This window comes from Miscanthus floridulus, chromosome 1 (genome assembly GCF_019320115.1).
Source record: "Miscanthus floridulus cultivar M001 chromosome 1, ASM1932011v1, whole genome shotgun sequence".
NCBI lineage: Eukaryota > Viridiplantae > Streptophyta > Magnoliopsida > Poales > Poaceae > Miscanthus > Miscanthus floridulus.
The window spans coordinates 153414898-153433992 of NC_089580.1; positions in this window are offsets into that span (position 1 = coordinate 153414898).

Here is a 19095-nt window from a genome sequence, read left to right on the forward strand (position 1 = left end):
CGCGAGCCGGATATTGATGTATCCGCATCTGCATGTACGCATGCATGTAGAATTCATCTACGTTTTGATCTCAATTCCGACACAAACGTCGATCTCGTCGCCGTCACACGTGATCAACTCACCGTCGCCAACCTACTCATCGCCATCGGCGCGCTGCGGCCCTCGCTGGTAGCATCGACGTCGTCGCCGTCATCCCGCGGCAACCCGGCGTTGAGGACCCCGTCGTCTACTCGTCGCTTGCCGATGCCATCGGCAACGACACTGCGCAGCACCAGGCTAATCAAGATTGAAAGCACGCCACGCACCTTCCATGCAGGCTAATCAACAAGAGCCGTGAAATATCAAGAACCAACGTTGCTTTTGACTAGCAAGCAAACAAAGGAAGGCGTATCAAGCTACAGCTCCATGCAAGATATGACGTCAAGTACTCGGTCTCACATCCATCTAAGGAGCATGCAACAATGCAAGCTGAGACCGTATAGCCATATACAAGCTAATTATGGACATGCATCAAAGAAGAAGCTAATTATGGAAGCTACGCGAAGATTGCCATGGTATGAATGCACTCGTGTGTGTGTGTGCACTCGTTCGTTGGGTCATCAGCTGCAGGATCCCGCGAACGGCGGCTCATCTTCTCGCCGAGATGCATCAAGCGACAACACCTGTTCGGCTAAGTCTCCGTGCTCTCGTCCGATTACGTCTCTACGACACGCCAACTACTCCAATCGGCCGTCAAATCGAACGCGGCTACGATCTCTCCGAATCTGATCTGTATAAGGCCGACCAACGGCATAAGGACGACGACGCTGAAAGGTCCTAATGACTAAAGGGGGTAAATAGCTTATTAAAAATTTCTACAACAACACTTAGCAAACCGGTTAGACAATTATGAGGCAAAGCAAGTGTTGCGCTAGCCTACTAAAATTACAAGCCACCTACCACAATTCTAGCCTATATAGTTTCTATCCACACAATAGCTATGTCACTACACTAAGTGCGCTCTCAAATGCTAACTAAAGAGCCACACTAACCAAACCAACAAGCTCTCACAACTAGCTACACTAAAGAGCTTGACAACTAGTTTGCGGTAATGTAAAGAGAGTGAGCAAGATGGTTATACCGCCGTATCGAGTAATGAACCAATCAATCACAAGGATGAATACCAATGAAGACCAATCACCTCAGAATCAAATGATGACACAATGATTTTTTATCGAGGTTCACTTGCTTGCCGGCAAGCTAGTCCTCGTTGTGGCGATTCACTCACTTGGAGGTTCACGCGCTAATTGGCATCACACGCCAAATCATCAATAGGGTGCTGCACAACCAACACAAGATGAGGATCACACAAGCCACGAGCAATCCACTAAAGTACGTTTTGGCTCTCCGCCAGGAAAAGGTCAAGAACTCCTCACAATCACCACGATCGGAGCCGGATACAATCACCGACCTCCGCTCGACGATCCTCGCTACTCCAAGCCGTCTAGATGGTGGCAACCACCAAGAGTAACAAGTGAATCTCGTAGCGAAACATGAACACCAAGTGACTCTAGATGCAAACACTCAAGCAATGCACTTGGATTCTCTCTCAATCTCACAAAGATATTGAATCTATGATGGAGATGAGTGGGAGGGATTTGGCTAAGCTCACAAGGTTGCTATGTCAATGCAAATGGCCAAGAGAGTGAGCTAGAGCCGGCCATGAGGCTTAAATAGAGAGCTCCCACGAATAGAGCCGTTGGGCTCCTCACTGCACTGAACACGGGGCGATCGGACGCGCAGGTCAGATCGATGGGACGGTGGACCCTAGCGTCCGGTCACACGATGTGTGCCACGTGTTCCCTGCTTCAAACGCTGATTGCCCGATCTGAACGGTCATCAGCACATTTAAGTTGTGACCGGACGCAGGACCTCAGCGTTCGGTCGTTTCCAGTAAGCATCTAGAAGCGAAAAATCACGACCGGACGCGTTCGGTCATGACCGACCGGACTCACCCAACGTCCGGTCACTCAACGTCTCCTCCGAGCACTGTCACGTCAGTGGGACCGGATGCACCCACCCAGCATCCGGTCGAAGACCGACGCCAGCGTCTTCACTGCTTCTACTGATCGGACGAGCTGGTCCAGTTGAGGCCAGCATCCGGTCGACTATGTGAGGCCATGTCTTTTCTGTATAGGGCGCCGGTGGCACCGTCGAACTGTCCGCACTCTATGAGCGAATACTCCATCAGTGAAGTTCCTAACCCTTGCTCAAATGTGCCAACCACCAAGTGTATCACCTTGTGCACATGTGTTAGCATATTTTCACAAACATTTTCAAGGGTGTTGGTACTCCACTAGATCCTAAATGCATATGCAATGAGTTAGAGCATCTAGTGGCACTTTGACAACCGCATTTCGATACGAGTTTCACCCCTCTTAATAGTACGGCTATCAATCCTAAATGTGATCACACTCGCTAAGTGTCTTGATCACCGAAATAAAATAGCCCCTACCATTTATACCTTTGCCTTAAGCTTTTTGTTTCTCTTTCTTCTTTTCTAAGTCCAACCACTTGATCATCACCATGGCATCACCATCATCATGTCATGATCTTCATTTGCTTCACCACTTGAAATGTGTTACCTATCTCATGATCACTTTAATAAGCTAGGTTAACACTTAGAGTTTCATCAATTCACCAAAACCAAACTAGAGCTTTCAATCTCCCCCTTTTTGGTAATTGATGACAACCCTTACACAAAGATATGAATTGAAATTTAATTGAATCCATGTTGCTTGCCCAAACATATTTACCATGTGTAAAATGATATAGACAAGTTTCATGAATCCCATATGGTAGCAATTGCTCCCCCTACATATGTGCTAAGAGTTTGGATTGTAGCTTGCACATATGCTTAGATAGGAAATATAGGAGACAATGTCTACCAAATGATGCTAAGGTATAAAAGATGGACCTTTGAAGTGTGATACCAATCGGAGTGCACCAATATACCATCCTTAGCACCATGGTTAGCTCAATATCACTTGGAAATGAAATAACTAGATAACCTATGCATGCTAGTTTTTCATTTCATCATTCAAACCTACAACTAGCATACACCACACAAGCATGGATATTGAAATTTAAAACTTGTGCCATGCAAGTAAATATTTGAAATGCACATTCAAATGCACCATACAAGTTCATGAGCTTGCTCCCCCTATTTGTGTGCTCAAAATTTTAATTGATCCCTTTCCTTTGTTATATCTCTCCCCCTATGTCAAGTTATCCCCCTTTGTTGTCTTTTCATTATCTTAGTACACTAATATCTTTGTTTTTCTCCCCATGTACTAATATCTTTGTTTTTCTCCCCCTTTGTCATCAATGACCACAAAGGTTCAAAATGTAGATAGGTTGAGATTATCAATGTCAATCAATGGGGTGAGGATCATTTTTCCAAATTTGGTCCAATCTAGATCATTTGCCAAACATATTTAACTCGGTTTGATCCAAGGACAAGCTTCTTTACACCTCCAAATAAGGGTTATCTTGTGCCATGTTGAGTTAAACACTTAGAGCTCATTTTCTAGATTAAACACTAGGTTTACAAGCCCACAAACATGTCATATGCTACCACTAGATCAAAATAAGCTTAGAAGCAATAGTGGTACCATATAATCATCAAATTCATTTGATTTTCATGAATGAGCCTATTTAATGTGAAAGATGTCTAGATGCACTAAACATGTCCTTAGCAAGGATGTATGCCATGCCAATCAACTTTTACCTTGGATTGCTCGAAGGAGAGGCATGTCATATGAGTGGGGGTGCATCAACACATATTTGAGAAATCCAATATGTTCAACTCATTCCTTAGTTTGCAAAACCTTTTCTCATCCAATGACTTGGTGAATATATCGGCAAGTTGATCTTCGGTACCTACACTCTCAATGCAAATGTCCCCTTTTTGTTGGTGATCTCTTATGAAATGGTGGCAGACATCAATGTGCTTTGTTCTTGCATGTTGAACCGAATTGTTGGTCAACTTGATTGCACTCTCATTGTCACATAGTAATGGCACTTTCTTGAACTTGATTCCAAAGTCACTCAAAGTGGCCTTCATCTAAAGTACTTGTGCACAACAACTACCGACGGATATGTATTCGGCTTTGGCGGTTGATAATGCAACACTATTTTGCTTCTTTGATGACCATGAAATAAGTGATCTTTCCAACAATTGATATGTGCCCAAGGTGCTCTTCCTTTCAACCTTGCCTCCCGCATAATCCGAGTCGGAGTAATCAACTAGCTCAAACTTTGCTCCTTTGGGATACCACAAACCAATATTTTGTGTATGCTTCAAGTACCTCAATATTCTCTTTGTAGCCTTCAAATGACTTTCTCTTGGCGAGGCTTGAAATCTTGCACACATGCATACACTAAACATGACATCCGGCCTTGATGTGGTCACATAGAGTAGGCTTCCAATCATAGACCGATATAATTTTTGATCCACCATGTTACCACTTGCATCATTATCCAAGTTACCATTTGTTCCCATTGGTGTGCTAATGGCTTTACTATCACTCATGCTAAACTTCTTGATCATGTCCTTGATATACTTGCCTTGACTTACAAATATACCATTCTTCAATTACTTGATTTGAAGACCAAGGAAGTAACTTAACTCTTCAATCATGGACATCTCAAACTCATTAGCCATCATCTTTCCAAATTCTTCATAAAAGTCTTGATTGGTTGATCCAAATATGATGTCATCAATATATATTTGCAACATAAACAAATCTTTTCCAATCTTCTTGATGAAAAGAGTGGTGTCAACCTTGCCCATCATGAACCCTTTAGAGAGTAGGAAGTCCCTCAATCTCTCATACCATTCTCTAGGTGCTTGCTTCAAGCCATACAATGCCTTCTTCAACTTGTACACATGGTCGGGCTTCTTGTCATCTTCAAAACCAGGAGGTTGCTCAACATATACTTCTTCATTGATGTAACCATTGAGAAATGCACTCTTGACATCCATTTGATAGAGTTTGATGTTGTGGGCACAAGCATAGGCTAGCAAGATTCTAATTGCTTCCAATCTTGCAACCGGGGCATATGTTTTTCCAAAGTCAAGACCTTCAACTTGTGTATAGCCTTGTGCTACCAATCTTGCTTTGTTGCTTACCACTATCCCATCTTGATCTTGCTTGTTTCTAAAGACCCATTTGGTTCCAATCATATTATGTCCCTTTGGTCTCTCTACTAATTTTCATACTTGATTGTTGTGAAGTTATTCAATTCTTCATGCATAGCATTCACCCAATCAATATCCTTCAATGCTTCATCTATCTTCTTTGGTTCAATGGATGACATAAATGAGAAATGCTCACAAAATGAAGCCAATCTTGATCTTGTTTGCACACCTCTTGAAATATCATCAATCAATATTGATTGGTTGGAGTATTGGAACTTGATTGCTTACACTTGCTTGATCATTGGGTTGAGATGATGTACTAGCCACTTGATCTTGTTCATTTTCATGAGAGCCACTTGTACTAGCTTGATTTGTATCATCTTTCACATTTGAGTTAGAGAGCACTTGCACTTGATCATCTTCATCATCATTCACATGCCTAGGCCTCAATTCACCAACATCCATGTTCTTCATGGCATTTGAAAGTTGAATGCCTCTAACATCTTACAAGTTATCATTCTCTTCTTGTGAACCCTTGGTTTCATCAAATTCAACATCATAAACTTCCTCAAGAGTACCACTATCCAAATTCCAAACTCTATATGCTTTGCTTGTAGTGGAGTATTCAAGTAGGAATCCTTCATCACATTTCTTGTCAAACTTGCCCAATCTAGTGCCTTTCTTCAAGATATAGCATTTGCAACCAAAGACCCAAAAATATGCAATGTTGGGCTTTCTACCATTCAAGAGTTCATATGGTGTCTTCTCTTTCAATGGGTGACAATAGAGGCGGTTGCTACAATAGCAAGCCATGTTGATAGCTTCGGCCCAAAAAGATTGACTCACATTGTACTCACGAAGCATAGACCTTGCCATATCAATGAGTGTTCTATTCTTGCTCTCAACAAGGCAATTTGATTGTGGAGTGTACTTGGCTGAGAATTGATGTCTAATTCTAAATTCATCACACAACTCATCAATTCTAGTGTTCTTAAACTCACTACCATTGTCACTTCTAACTCTCTTGATGGTTGTTTCAAACTTATTGTGAATGCCCTTGACATATAATTTGAATATTGCAAACACATCACTTTTGTCCACTAGAAAGAATACCCATGTTTATCTAGTATAATCATCCACTATCACAAAGCCATATTTGTTACCACCAATGCTAGTGTATTGTGTTGTCCCAAACAAATCCATGTGTAATAACGCAAATGCTTTACTAGTGCTCATCATGCTTTTCTTACGATGGGTGTTTCCAACTTGTTTGCTGGCTTGATAAGAGCTACAAAGCTTATCCTTCTCAAACACAACATCTTTCAAGCCTCTAACCAAGTCATGCTTAACCAATCTATTCAATTGTTTCATTCCAACATGACCAAGCCTTCTATTCCATAACCAACCCATGCTAGACTTAGTGAACAAGCATGTAGATAATTTAGCTTCACTAGCATTGAAATCAACCAAGTATAGATAATTATATCTAAAGCCTTTGAAGATCAAGTTAGAGCCATCTACACTTATGATCTCTATATCATCTACCCCAAATATGCATTTGAATCCAAGATCACACAATTGAGCTACGGATAGCAAATTAAAGTTCAAGCTCTCTACTAGCAACACATTGGATATGCTCATGTCATTGAATATTGCAATCTTACCAAGCCCTTTGACTTTGCCTTTGCCATTGTCACCAAATGTGATACTATCATAACCATCATTGCCATTGGTGTTGATTGAGTTGAACATTCTTGTATCACCGGTTATATGTTGAGTGCACCCACTATCAAGAACCCAATGTATTTCTCCAGCTTTGTAATTGACCTACAAAAGAAGATCAATTCTTTTTAGGCACCCAAAGTTGCTTGGGTCCTTAAAGGTTAGTCACTAAGCTCTTTGGTACCCAAATGACTTTCTTCTTTGAGCCCATCCATGGCGCACTAATGAACTTAGCCTTTACACCATTTGTGTAACACCTCTGGTGTTTTGACCTAATACTAAAATTTGACATGTCATCATGTGCATTGCAAAGCATTCATATAGTATAAAGTTTTGAATGCATTCACTAAATAAGGTTTATTTCATAATGTTGTTATTCATGTGATGTGTTTCAAAAACCCTAAATACAGATCATGACCACAAGGGTTAAATTTCATGTGATCATGTGAGGTCATATGTCCTTTGACTCAAATAATCCTAATGGGCCATGTTGCTGGTCAAAAATCAAAATCTAAGTAAAAGGAAGACAAATCAAATTTGAATTCACATTCAAATTATAAAAGTCCTTTTTGCCCCTTTTAACTAATTCAAAATCCATGAGGAATTTGGGGTTGAGGCAAAAAGCAAAGTTGGAGATTATTTTATAAGGATCAACTTTGGTATTCAAAGTTTTTCAAGTTTATATATAAAATTTGGAGTAATTTTGAAATGATTCAAATGCTCAAATGCACCCCAAATTCAAATTTCACAATGGAGGCAGAATTTGAAAATATTTCTAGAAGCAAAGTTGTAGAGTTTGAAAAATTGAACAACTTTCATTTTTGGAGATTTTCAACTTCTTTAGAAAATTTGGGAGTAATTTGATAAATGGAAGCAGTGGCAGTTCTGTAATTATTTCAAAAAAAATCAACTCCACCTCACTGCTTGCCGCCGGCGCCACACGGAGTTCACCGCCGATCGGATTTCACCGCTTTCACGCGCAGTGACACGCCTAAACCTCCGTGGCGAGTTCGCCCGTGTGCTGTCATCACCGTACGCCCTCAAGCTTGCTATAAATAGGAGTACATCGTCGTCAATCGGAGTTTTCCCGTCGACTGTTCGCCGCCGGTGACATTGCCGCGATCGCCCAATTCATCCTCGTCGGACCACCTCAAGCCAATTACGTTGGCCAGCAGCTCCGCCTTACCCTGCCGCTCATTCCTGACCTGCTCGCCTCGCTTCTAGCCGATCAGCACCACCGCGCGACGTCATCTTCTTCGGAGCCGGTCGAAGCTCCGCCGCAACCCACCTCACCGTGGCTAGGGTGATTCCGTACGTCTCCGCCTGCACCAAGCACATCATCGTGATCACGGTGAGCTCCTGAGCGTGTTGCTCACTCTTCCTTTGACTCTACTGCGCCGTAGCCCTAGATACATCGACCGCCGTCGGGTCCGAGCCGCCATGGCCGGCGTCGAGTTCCATCCGGTGTGCCCTTTTCTGTTCTGAGGCTTGGGATAGATGCGCAACTTGGTGTAGATCATGTAGGAGCAGCCCGTCTCACCGGAGAGTCACCACCGGCGTGTTTTGCTGGCCGGAGCTGGCCGCGCCGCCGTGTCTTGTTCACTGTCGCTGACACGTGGGGTCAGTCTGTCAGTGAGCAGGGAGAAGAAGAACAGTGAAAGTTTTTTATTTTCTAAATTGGTGAAAAGTACTGAATCTTTGGAAAATTTGTAGAAAAATAATCATAGCTCCAAAAATTCTGAAAATTTTTGTGTAGCTTCTGTACATGATCTAGTATGTGTTAAAATTTTGAAACATGAAATTTGAATAAATTTTTAATGTTCAAATATTCAGTCCATTAATTAATAAATGCAATTTCTATGATTTTTGTAAGTCACTATATAACTCCAAAAATTATGAAATTTATTTTGGTACACTAATTTGTCATGAGGAAGCTTACATAAAAATTTGAGCTTAATTGGACAAAGTTTATTTTATACCTAATGTAGACTTAATTATTTAATTAATTATTCATTTAATCAATGTTTAATCAATTAAGATTTGTTTGACTTTAGAATTGATTGTTGACCTTGGGTCATTAACTTATAATGATCCTTAGTACCTTAATTAGTATTTGAACTCATACCTAATTTGTAATTAGTAAATCTTAATGACATTTCATGTGATAACCAAGGTCATTAACAAGTTAACTCGTCGAAACCCTAAGTGTTTGATTAGTGTTGGATCTTGTTTTGGTCATGTTTTGTGACTAGTAGGGTTCCAAGATCCATTTGGTCAAGTCACATGTGTGGTTCTTAATAATAGTGTTGCAGGTTGGTTTTGTTGGCTTGCAACTGTACCGCGAAATAAAATCTATTGCGGGTGTTTTTACATTTCATGTGCCGTGAAAGCATCATGCTTACATTATCATCATGTTAAAGCATATGTTATCATTTCATGTAGAACCCGAGAATGAAACGATTCTAGTTGAGCAAGTTCTAGAAGAATCCCCGGTTGTCACGGGATTTGATAATTGTGGTACTAATCCGGAACCGGAAATCGTCAACGAAGGCAAGCCCCGGTTTATGCATTAAGCCCTTACCTTGTTTACTTTGAAAAGTTTATCACCTATGTTACTTATTGCATTAAGTTGTTTAATTCAAACATTACCTACTTGATGCATTATCTACCTTGTTACTTGTTTACCATCCTTGAAGATGTTTTCATTTACAAAGGCGTAGATTGCTTAGTATGCTTTATGGTAGGCTTTCAAAGTAAAAGTTTTGATACAATCAAAGATGGCATACTGGCCAAAGAAAGAAAGAAGGTTGAATGAACTAGAGACTAGTCGGGTGACTTATCTTGAATTTTGGGTAATGTTGCCGACTATGTCGCTTAAAGGCCACTCATTGTGGATCTTCTGAACGAGACACTTTGTAGTACTGGTCACATACTCCGGTAAGCCTACTTTGGCTAATCCGATACTAAGACGAATGCCCACACACTGGGAGTGGAGAGATGGCGGGAGTAGCGTGTACCCTTGTGGCTGGAATGTGGCCGGATTTGAGGTGTGCTGTGCTCTCGGGTGGCGTGGAGACGGCTTAGTATAGGAGGATTCGGTAGCGAGGTTGATATATGCAAGATTAAGTTCTACATATGTCGTGTGATAAGGAATCCCCAGCTGGGACTTGAATCAATTCGAATTGCCGGTGCTCCGCGGATATGGAGACTCGATTCATTACAAAAGCAATGCAGGACTGGTGAATTACTAAAATATGAGAAAAAGAATGGAATGAGAAGGAATGAAATATGGGAAATGTACATTTAGTTTGAGATAAAGAACTAAAAGGACTTAGGGGTAAAATTTGAGAATAGGATAAATATAGTAAGCTTTTGGCAAAGGACTTGAATTTTGCTACATCCTTACCTTGTCCCAAACCCCTGCATCTCTAAAGTCTTACACCCCGTTACGTCGGGTTAGTCTTGTTGAGTACCTTTGTACTCAGGGTTTGTTAACCCTTGTTGCAGGTGAGTCACATGCGCAGGCTTGTTTTGGTCCCTGCTGCATGTCTGTGTTTGAAGTCAATGATGATGAGGAGTGATGAATGGCCTTTGGACAAGGCACTAGTTTGTATGATAAATAAAGTTAATGTAATATTATCTCGCTACTATGGTTGTATAACACTTATGGTATTGTAAATTTGGAAATAACTGGTTTGTAATTATGTTATCTTAAGACTTTCGCTATCTTTTACTCTGGTATATATTTGAATAAACTGTTGTAATCTGCAATGACTGTGATTGGGATCCTGTTGAAAAGAGAATCGTGGATGATTCGGGTTTCCCGAGGACACCCGACAGACCTGTTGAGTTGTTGGGAACTCGTGTACGCTATCCGAGGTCTGTTAAGACAACGATAGGTGCATGTGGGCCTGATTCCTTAGGAGGTTCTGCCACAGCTGGTATCAGAGCAGTTCCCATCTAAGATCATTGTAGGTTACTTTGGAAAACCTTCAAAATGATTTGGATCAAGGAAAGTAAACATGATATTTTGAAAGTTCAATTTCTTTCTTCTTACCTTTGATCTAGACTCAATCCTGACTTATTTGAAAAGTTTGTGGCGGATAATATGATTAGGTTTGTCCTATGTATTATGAAAATCTAGTACTTATGATTATATTAATCTTTTGTACGTAGATTCGTAAGATCGATTCATGCATCATGCTTGAGCACCTTGCATTATAATTCCCCTTAATAGTGGTTGGGTAAGTAATGTCAATCCCATTCTTGCTAACCTCCATTATCCTCAAGCTATTCTTATAGTCCTACCCTAAATTCTTCAGGCTATGGCAAAGACCAAGAAAACCACATGCAAGTCCACCGGACCTCATGGAGTCCCTCGTCACCAATTGGCACCAAGAAATCACGAGCTTGGTGAAGGAAGTTCCAAGAACCTAGGAGAGGAAGGATCTTCAAGCAACCCCGCCAACGTCGAGAACCTTAACAAGGAGCTCAACACTCTTCGTCGAGCTCATGCCAAAGACCAAGAAGAGCTGGCGGAAATGCAAAGGGGCATCACCATGACCATGGAGCTGCGGAATGAAGCCTGGACACGAGAAGATGCGGCCAATGAACGCGTCAATGAGTTGGAGTTCTATGTAGAGGACCTGGAGATGGACAATGCCATTCTTCACGAGAATGTCCATATGCTGTATGCTCAACTTCATCCTCCTCATGGGGATGGTGAAGTTACCGATGAAGAAATGATTGTAGCTCCAGGAGAAGTCAAGAATGAAGAAGAAGAGGAGGATCCTGAGGAGTTAGTGTACTTCTCAGATGAAGATGAGGTTTCATCCGATATGGGCACGGATGCCGAAGACTAAAAGCTTGGAGTAGTAGTAGTTCCTTTACTGCTTTCCTATAAAACCAGGGTTGTCTTGTGGGATACAAGACATGTAATTTAAATAAGAACCCTTTGTAGTATGAAACCTTTTTAATGCTTTTAATAAAGAATAATGTAAGTAAATGTGTTTCTCTAACAGATGCCTCGTCCTATCACCCGAACTGGTGCTAGTGGCTCGCATGATGATGATGAGTGCCCAAATCCTCCACCAATGCCCTCGACTATGGCAGATGCCATAGCTGCACTCGTCAACGCAACGGTAGAGAATGCCAGGCTGTTAAGGGAGTTGGCGCAGAACCAGCAGGCACCATACCCTAATCGTGGCCGTCGTAATAATGGAAACGACGAGTCAACTTATGTGGATTTTATTGATACACGTCCGCCTGTGTTCTCTAAGGCAGACGAACCTTTAGAAGCTGATGATTGGCTTAGGACAATAGAGCAAAAGTTCGAGCTAATCCACTGTACTGAAGTTCAAAAACCAAGGTTTGCGGCACAGCAACTCCGAGGAGCTGCTGGTGCCTGGTGGGCAAATTTGGTAGCAGTACAGCCCGTTGGTCACCAAATCAACTGGAGGGAGTTTAAGGATGCCTTCAGGGCACATTATATTCCGGATGGTGTGATGACCATGAAGCTGGAAGAGTTCTTGGCTCTTAAGCAAGGGGAGCACCCGGTGATGCATTATGTTGGGTGTTTCAACCACCTGTCTTAGTATGCTATTGAGTATGTGAATACGGACAGGAAGAAAAAGAATCATTTTCTTCGAGGCTTGAACACTAAACTTTAGACAATGATGGCAGCCTATGGTAATGCAACTTACCATGAAACAATCAACATTGCTATTGCTTCGGAAGAAAATTACCGCCGACACAAGGAGGCGAAGAAGAAGAAAATATTTGCTTCCGGATCATCAAGTGGCAAGCGTCAGAAGATAGTATACCATCCTCAGAATCATGGCCGTACGACATTTCGCCCACAACAAGGTCAAAGCGGGCAACAAATCTTCATTCACCCTGCAACTAATACGCCTTATACTCATCAAGCACCGCAGTAGCAGAACAATACAAATAATGCAAACCGCAATGCTACTCCCCAGAATCACAATTTTCCATGCTATAATTGTGGTAAACCCGAGCATTTTTCTCGAGAATGTCCGTATCCTAGGAAGAACAATCCTGATGCAACCAAAGCCCCTATTAATCAAACTCAAAATCAGTACAAGGGCAATGCTCAGAACCATCAAAAGGGTCCCGCTGAGAAGAAAACTGGAAGGGTATTCTATACGCAAGTGGAATCTATTCCAGAAGGAGAACCAGTTATGATGGGTATGTTTCCCATTGCTAAGCATCCTGCAATTACCTTATTTGATTCTGGTGCATCCCATACATTCATCAATCGTACATTTGTTGTGAAGCATGGGATAGCTATTGGGGAAACAAAAGAACCCTATCATATACAGTCGCCTGGGGGACGAATCTGTACAAGGGAGGTAGTTCAGCATGTACCTATTGTTTTGGGAGGTTATGAGTTCCCTACCAATATGCTGATATTAAAGGATCAAGATATAGATGTGATCCTTGGTATGAACTGGCTAACTCAACACGGGGCTATCATAGATGTCCTGCGTAGAACAATAAGGGTAAATGCACCTGACAGCAAAACCCAACTTCTCATCCAACTTCCTTTTCCTAAGAGTACAGTGGAGACAGTATATGCAACTATTGTTGAAGGAGCCGAGGAAATTTCAGTGGTATATGAGTTTACGGATGTCTTTCCCAATGACCTGCCTGGTCTACCACCAGACTGAGATGTAGAGTTCAGAATTGATCTGAAACCAGGGACAGCACTAGTGTCTAGAAGAGCATATAGGATGCCACCGAAAGAATTAGCAGAATTAAAAATGCAACTACAAGAGTTGTTAGACAAGGGTTTCATTCAACCCAGTTCATCACCTTGGGGATGTCCTGCTATTTTCGTGAAGAAGAAGGACCAAACCTTAAGGTTATGTGTTGACTATAGGCCATTAAATGAAGTCACCATCAAGAACAAATACCCCTTACCCCGAATTGATTTGCTTTTTGATCAACTTGTGGGAGCTAAGGTATTCTCAAAGATAGACTTAAGATCAGGCTACCACCAGATTAAGATCAGACGTGAAGATGTGCCGAAGACAGCATTTACTACCCGATATGGTTTATATGAGTATCTAGTTATGTCTTTTGGGCTGACCAATGCCCCGGCTCATTTCATGTACCTGATGAACTCAGTTTTCATGCCTGAGTTGGATAAGTTTGTCGTGGTGTTTATTGATGACATTCTTATCTACTCTAAGAGCAAAGAGGAACATGCGGAACATCTCCGTATTGTTCTACAAAGATTAAGAGATCACCAACTATATGCCAAGTTTAGCAAATGTGCATTTTGGTTGGAGAAAGTACAATTTCTAGGTCATGTGCTATCTGCTGAAGGTATAGCTGTTGATCCAAGCAAGGTAGAAGAAGTCCTTAACTGGAAAGCACCTACAACTGTTCATCAAGTTCGTAGTTTCCTGGGGTTGGCAGGGTATTACCGTCGGTTTATCCCTAACTTCTCCAGAATTGCGAAGCCAATTACTGGACTGTTGAAAAATCAAACAAAGTTTGTATGGTCAATAGAATGTGAAGAGGCCTTTCAGACATTGAAGAAGTTGCTGACAACTGCACCAGTATTAGCACAACCTGATATTGAGAGGCCATTTGATATCTATTGTGATGCATCTGGAATTGGTATTGGCTGTGTTCTTATGCAAGAAGGCAGAGTCATAGCATATGCTTCCAGACAACTTAAGAAGCACGAAGAACATTATCCCACCCATGATCTTGAATTAGCTGCGGTTGTCCATTCACTCAAGATTTGGCGACATTATTTATTGGGCAATATATGTCATATCTATACGGACCACAAGAGTCTGAAATACATCTTCACTCAGTCAGAGCTGAATATGAGGCAAAGGAGATGGTTAGAACTTATCAAAGATTATGACTTAGAAGTGCATTATCATCCGGGCAAGGCTAATGTGGTTGCCGATGCCCTGAGTCGCAAGAGTCATTGTCATTGCTTGATTGTAGAACCGATGCAGCGAACATTGTGTCAAGAGATGGAGGATCTGAATTTACAAATCATAGAACAAGGTTCCCTGTCCAATATTGTAGTTGAGTCCACTATCAAAGATCATATCATTGCTACTCAACAGAAAAGTAAGGGCATAGCCCATATTAAGGATAAAGTCAGATCTGGAAAACCAACATGTTTCAAGATTGATGAATCAGATGTCGTATGGTTCAAGGATAGGTTGGTAGTACCCAAAAATCCGGAGCTGTGAAAACAGATTCTTGATGAAGCTCATTCTACAAGATACTCCATTCATCCAGGTAGTAACAAAATGTATCATGATCTGAGAAAGAGATATTGGTGGACCAAGATGAAAATAGAAATAGCTCAATATGTGGCCAAGTGTGATATTTGTCAGAGAGTCAAAGCAGTTCATATGAAGACTGCAGGTCCATTACATTCGTTGCCAGTTCCATCTTGGAAGTGGGAAGATATTTGTATGGACTTCATAGTAGGGTTGCCTAGGACATCTGCAGGCTACAATTCAATATGGGTTATTGTTGATCGTCTAACCAAAATAGCTCATTTCTTGCCAGTCAGAGATAAATATCAAGCGGAACAGTATGCAAAGCTTTATCTTGATAGAATCTTCAGTCTGCATGGGGCACCCAAGACCATTGTCTCTGACAGAGGATCATTGTTCATATCCAAGTTTTGGAAAAGTCTACATGAGTCTTTAGGAACTAAACTTATCCGTAGTTCTGCTTATCATCCGCAAACAGACGGACAGACTGAAAGGGTAAATCAAATTCTTGAAGATATGTTAAGAGCATGTGTTCTTTCCTTTGGTGTTAAATGGGATGAATGCCTTCCCTTAGCTGAATTCTCATATAACAATAGCCATCAAGAGAGCATTAAAATGGCACCATTCCAAGCACTGTATGGCCGTAGGTGCCAAACACCTTTAAATTGGTCCGAATCTGGAGAACGTTGGTTCTTTGGACCGGATGTGGTCAAGGAAGCTGAAGAGAAAGTTAAACTCATACAAGCTAATATGAAGATAGCTCAATCCCGACAGAAAAGCTATGCTGATAAGAGGAGAAGACCGCTAGAATTCAAAGTGGGAGATTATGTCTACCTCAAGGTATCACCGATGAAAGGAGTTCATCGATTTGGGATTTGGGGAAAGTTGGCGCCCCGTTATGTCGGTCCTTTTCAGATCCAACAACGATGTGGACCAGTCGCCTATCGCGTCAAGCTACCAGATCACATGTTAGCGGTGCATGATATCTTTCATGTGTCTCAGTTAAAGAAGTGTCTTCAAGTACCTGACCAGGAAATCGACTTTGGTGGTATAGAACTAGAACCTGATTTGACTTATGCCGAGTACCCCATTAAAGTCTTAGACCAGAAAGATCGAGTCACTCGTAGACGTACAATCAAGTTCTACAAAGTACAATGGAATCAACACACGGAAGATGAAGCTACTTGGGAGTCCGAGGATTACTTAGAACAGAACTTTCCTGACTTCTTCGCTTCTATCTAGTTGCAATACCTTGTCTATATTGTAACTTATCTTGTTGTTAACAGAATGGAAAAACCCCCTCACTAGCCTTTTGAATAAAGTTGTGATGTGTTAGCTTGACACATTTCCTTTTCCATTACTTAGCCTTAAGTTTTAAATCTCGGGATGAGATTTCTTTAAGGGGGAAGGGTTGTAACACCTCTGGTGTTTTGACCTAATACTAAAATTTGACATGTCATCATGTGCATTGCAAAGCATTCATATAGTATAAAGTTTTGAATGCATTCACTAAATAAGGTTTATTTCATAATGTTGTTATTTCATGTGATGTGTTTCAAAAACCCTAAATACAGATCATGACCACAAGGGTTAAATTTCATGTGATCATGTGAGGTCATATGTCCTTTGACTCAAATAATCCTAATGGGCCATGTTGCTGGTCAAAAATCAAAATCTAAGTAAAAGGAAGACAAATCAAATTTGAATTCACATTCAAATTATAAAAGTCCTTTTTGCCCCTTTTAACTAATTCAAAATCCATGAGGAATTCGGGGTTGAGGCAAAAAGCAAAGTTGGAGATTATTTTATAAGGATCAACTTTGGTATTCAAAGTTTTTCAAGTTTATATATAAAATTTGGAGTAATTTTGAAATGATTCAAATGCTCAAATGCACCCCAAATTCAAATTTCACAATGGAGGCAGAATTTGAAAATATTTCTAGAAGCAAAGTTGTAGAGTTTGAAAAATTGAACAACTTTCATTTTTGGAGATTTTCAACTTCTTTAGAAAATTTGGGAGTAATTTGATAAATGGAAGCAGTGGTAGTTCTGTAATTATTTCAAAAAAAAATCAACTCCACCTCACTGCTTGCCGCCGGCGCCACGCGGAGTTCACCGCCGATCGGATTTCACTGCTTTCACGCGCAGTGACACGCCCAAACCTTCGTGGCGAGTTCGCCCGTGTGCTGTCATCACCGTATGCCCTCAAGCTTGCTATAAATAGGAGTACATCGTCGTCAATCGGAGTTTTCTCGTCGACTGTTCGCCGCCGGTGACATTGCCGCGATCGCCCAATTCATCCTCGTCGGACCACCTCAAGCCAATTACGTTGGCCAGCAGCTCCGCCTTACCCTGCCGCTCATTCCTGACCTGCTCGCCTCGCTTCTAGCCGATCAGCACCACCGCGCGACGTCATCTTCTTCGGAGCCGGCCAAAGCTCCGCCGCAACCCACCTCACCGTGGCCAGGGTGATTCCGTACGTCTCCGCCTGCACCAAGCACATCATCGTGATCACGGTGAGCTCCTGAGCGTGTTGCTCACTCTTCCTTTGACTCTACTGCGCCGTAGCCCTAGATACATCGACCGCCGTCGGGTCCGAGCCGCCATGGCCGGCGTCGAGTTCCATCCGGTGTGCCCTTTTCTGTTCTGAGGCTTGGGATAGATGCGCAACTTGGTGTAGATCATGTAGGAGCAGCCCGTCTCACCGGAGAGTCACCACCGGCGTGTTTTGCTGGCCGGAGCTGGCCGCGCCGCCGTGTCTTGTTCACTGTCGCTGACACGTGGGGTCAGTCTGTCAGTGAGCAGGGAGAAGAAGAACAGTGAAAGTTTTTATTTTCTAAATTGGTGAAAAGTACTGAATCTTTGGAAAATTTGTAGAAAAATAATCATAGCTCCAAAAATTCTGAAAATTTTTGTGTAGCTTCTGTACATGATCTAGTATGTGTTAAAATTTTGAAACATGAAATTTGAATAAATTTTTAATGTTCAAATATTCAGTCCATTAATTAATAAATGCAATTTCTATGATTTTTGTAAGTCACTATATAACTCCAAAAATTATGAAATTTATTTTGGTACACTAATTTGTCATGAGGAAGCTTACATAAAAATTTGAGCTTAATTGGACAAAGTTTATTTTATACCTAATGTAGACTTAATTATTTAATTAATTATTCATTTAATCAATGTTTAATCAATTAAGATTTGTTTGACTTTAGAATTGATTGTTGACCTTGGGTCATTAACTTATAATGATCCTTAGTACCTTAATTAGTATTTGAACTCATACCTAATTTGTAATTAGTAAATCTTAATGACATTTCATGTGATAACCAAGGTCATTAACAAGTTAACTCGTCGAAACCCTAAGTGTTTGATTAGTGTTGGATCTTGTTTTGGTCATGTTTTGTGACTAGTAGGGTTCCAAGATCCATTTGGTCAAGTCACATGTGTGGTTCTTAATAATAGTGTTGCAGGTTGGTTTTGTTGGCTTGCAACTGTACCGCGAAATAAAATCTATTGCGGGTGTTTTTACATTTCATGTGCCGTGAAAGCATCATGCTTACATTATCATCATGTTAAAGCATATGTTATCATTTCATGTAGAACCCGAGAATGAAACGATTCTAGTTGAGCAAGTTCTGGAAGAATCCCCGGTTGTCACGGGATTTGATAATTGTGGTACTAATCCGGAACCAGAAATCGTCAACGAAGGCAAGCCCCGGTTTATGCATTAAGCCCTTACCTTGTTTACTTTGAAAAGTTTATCACCTATGTTACTTATTGCATTAAGTTGTTTAATTCAAACATTACCTACTTGATGCATTATCTACCTTGTTACTTGTTTACCATCCTTGAAGATGTTTTCATTTACAAAGGCGTAGATTGCTTAGTATGCTTTATGGTAGGCTTTCA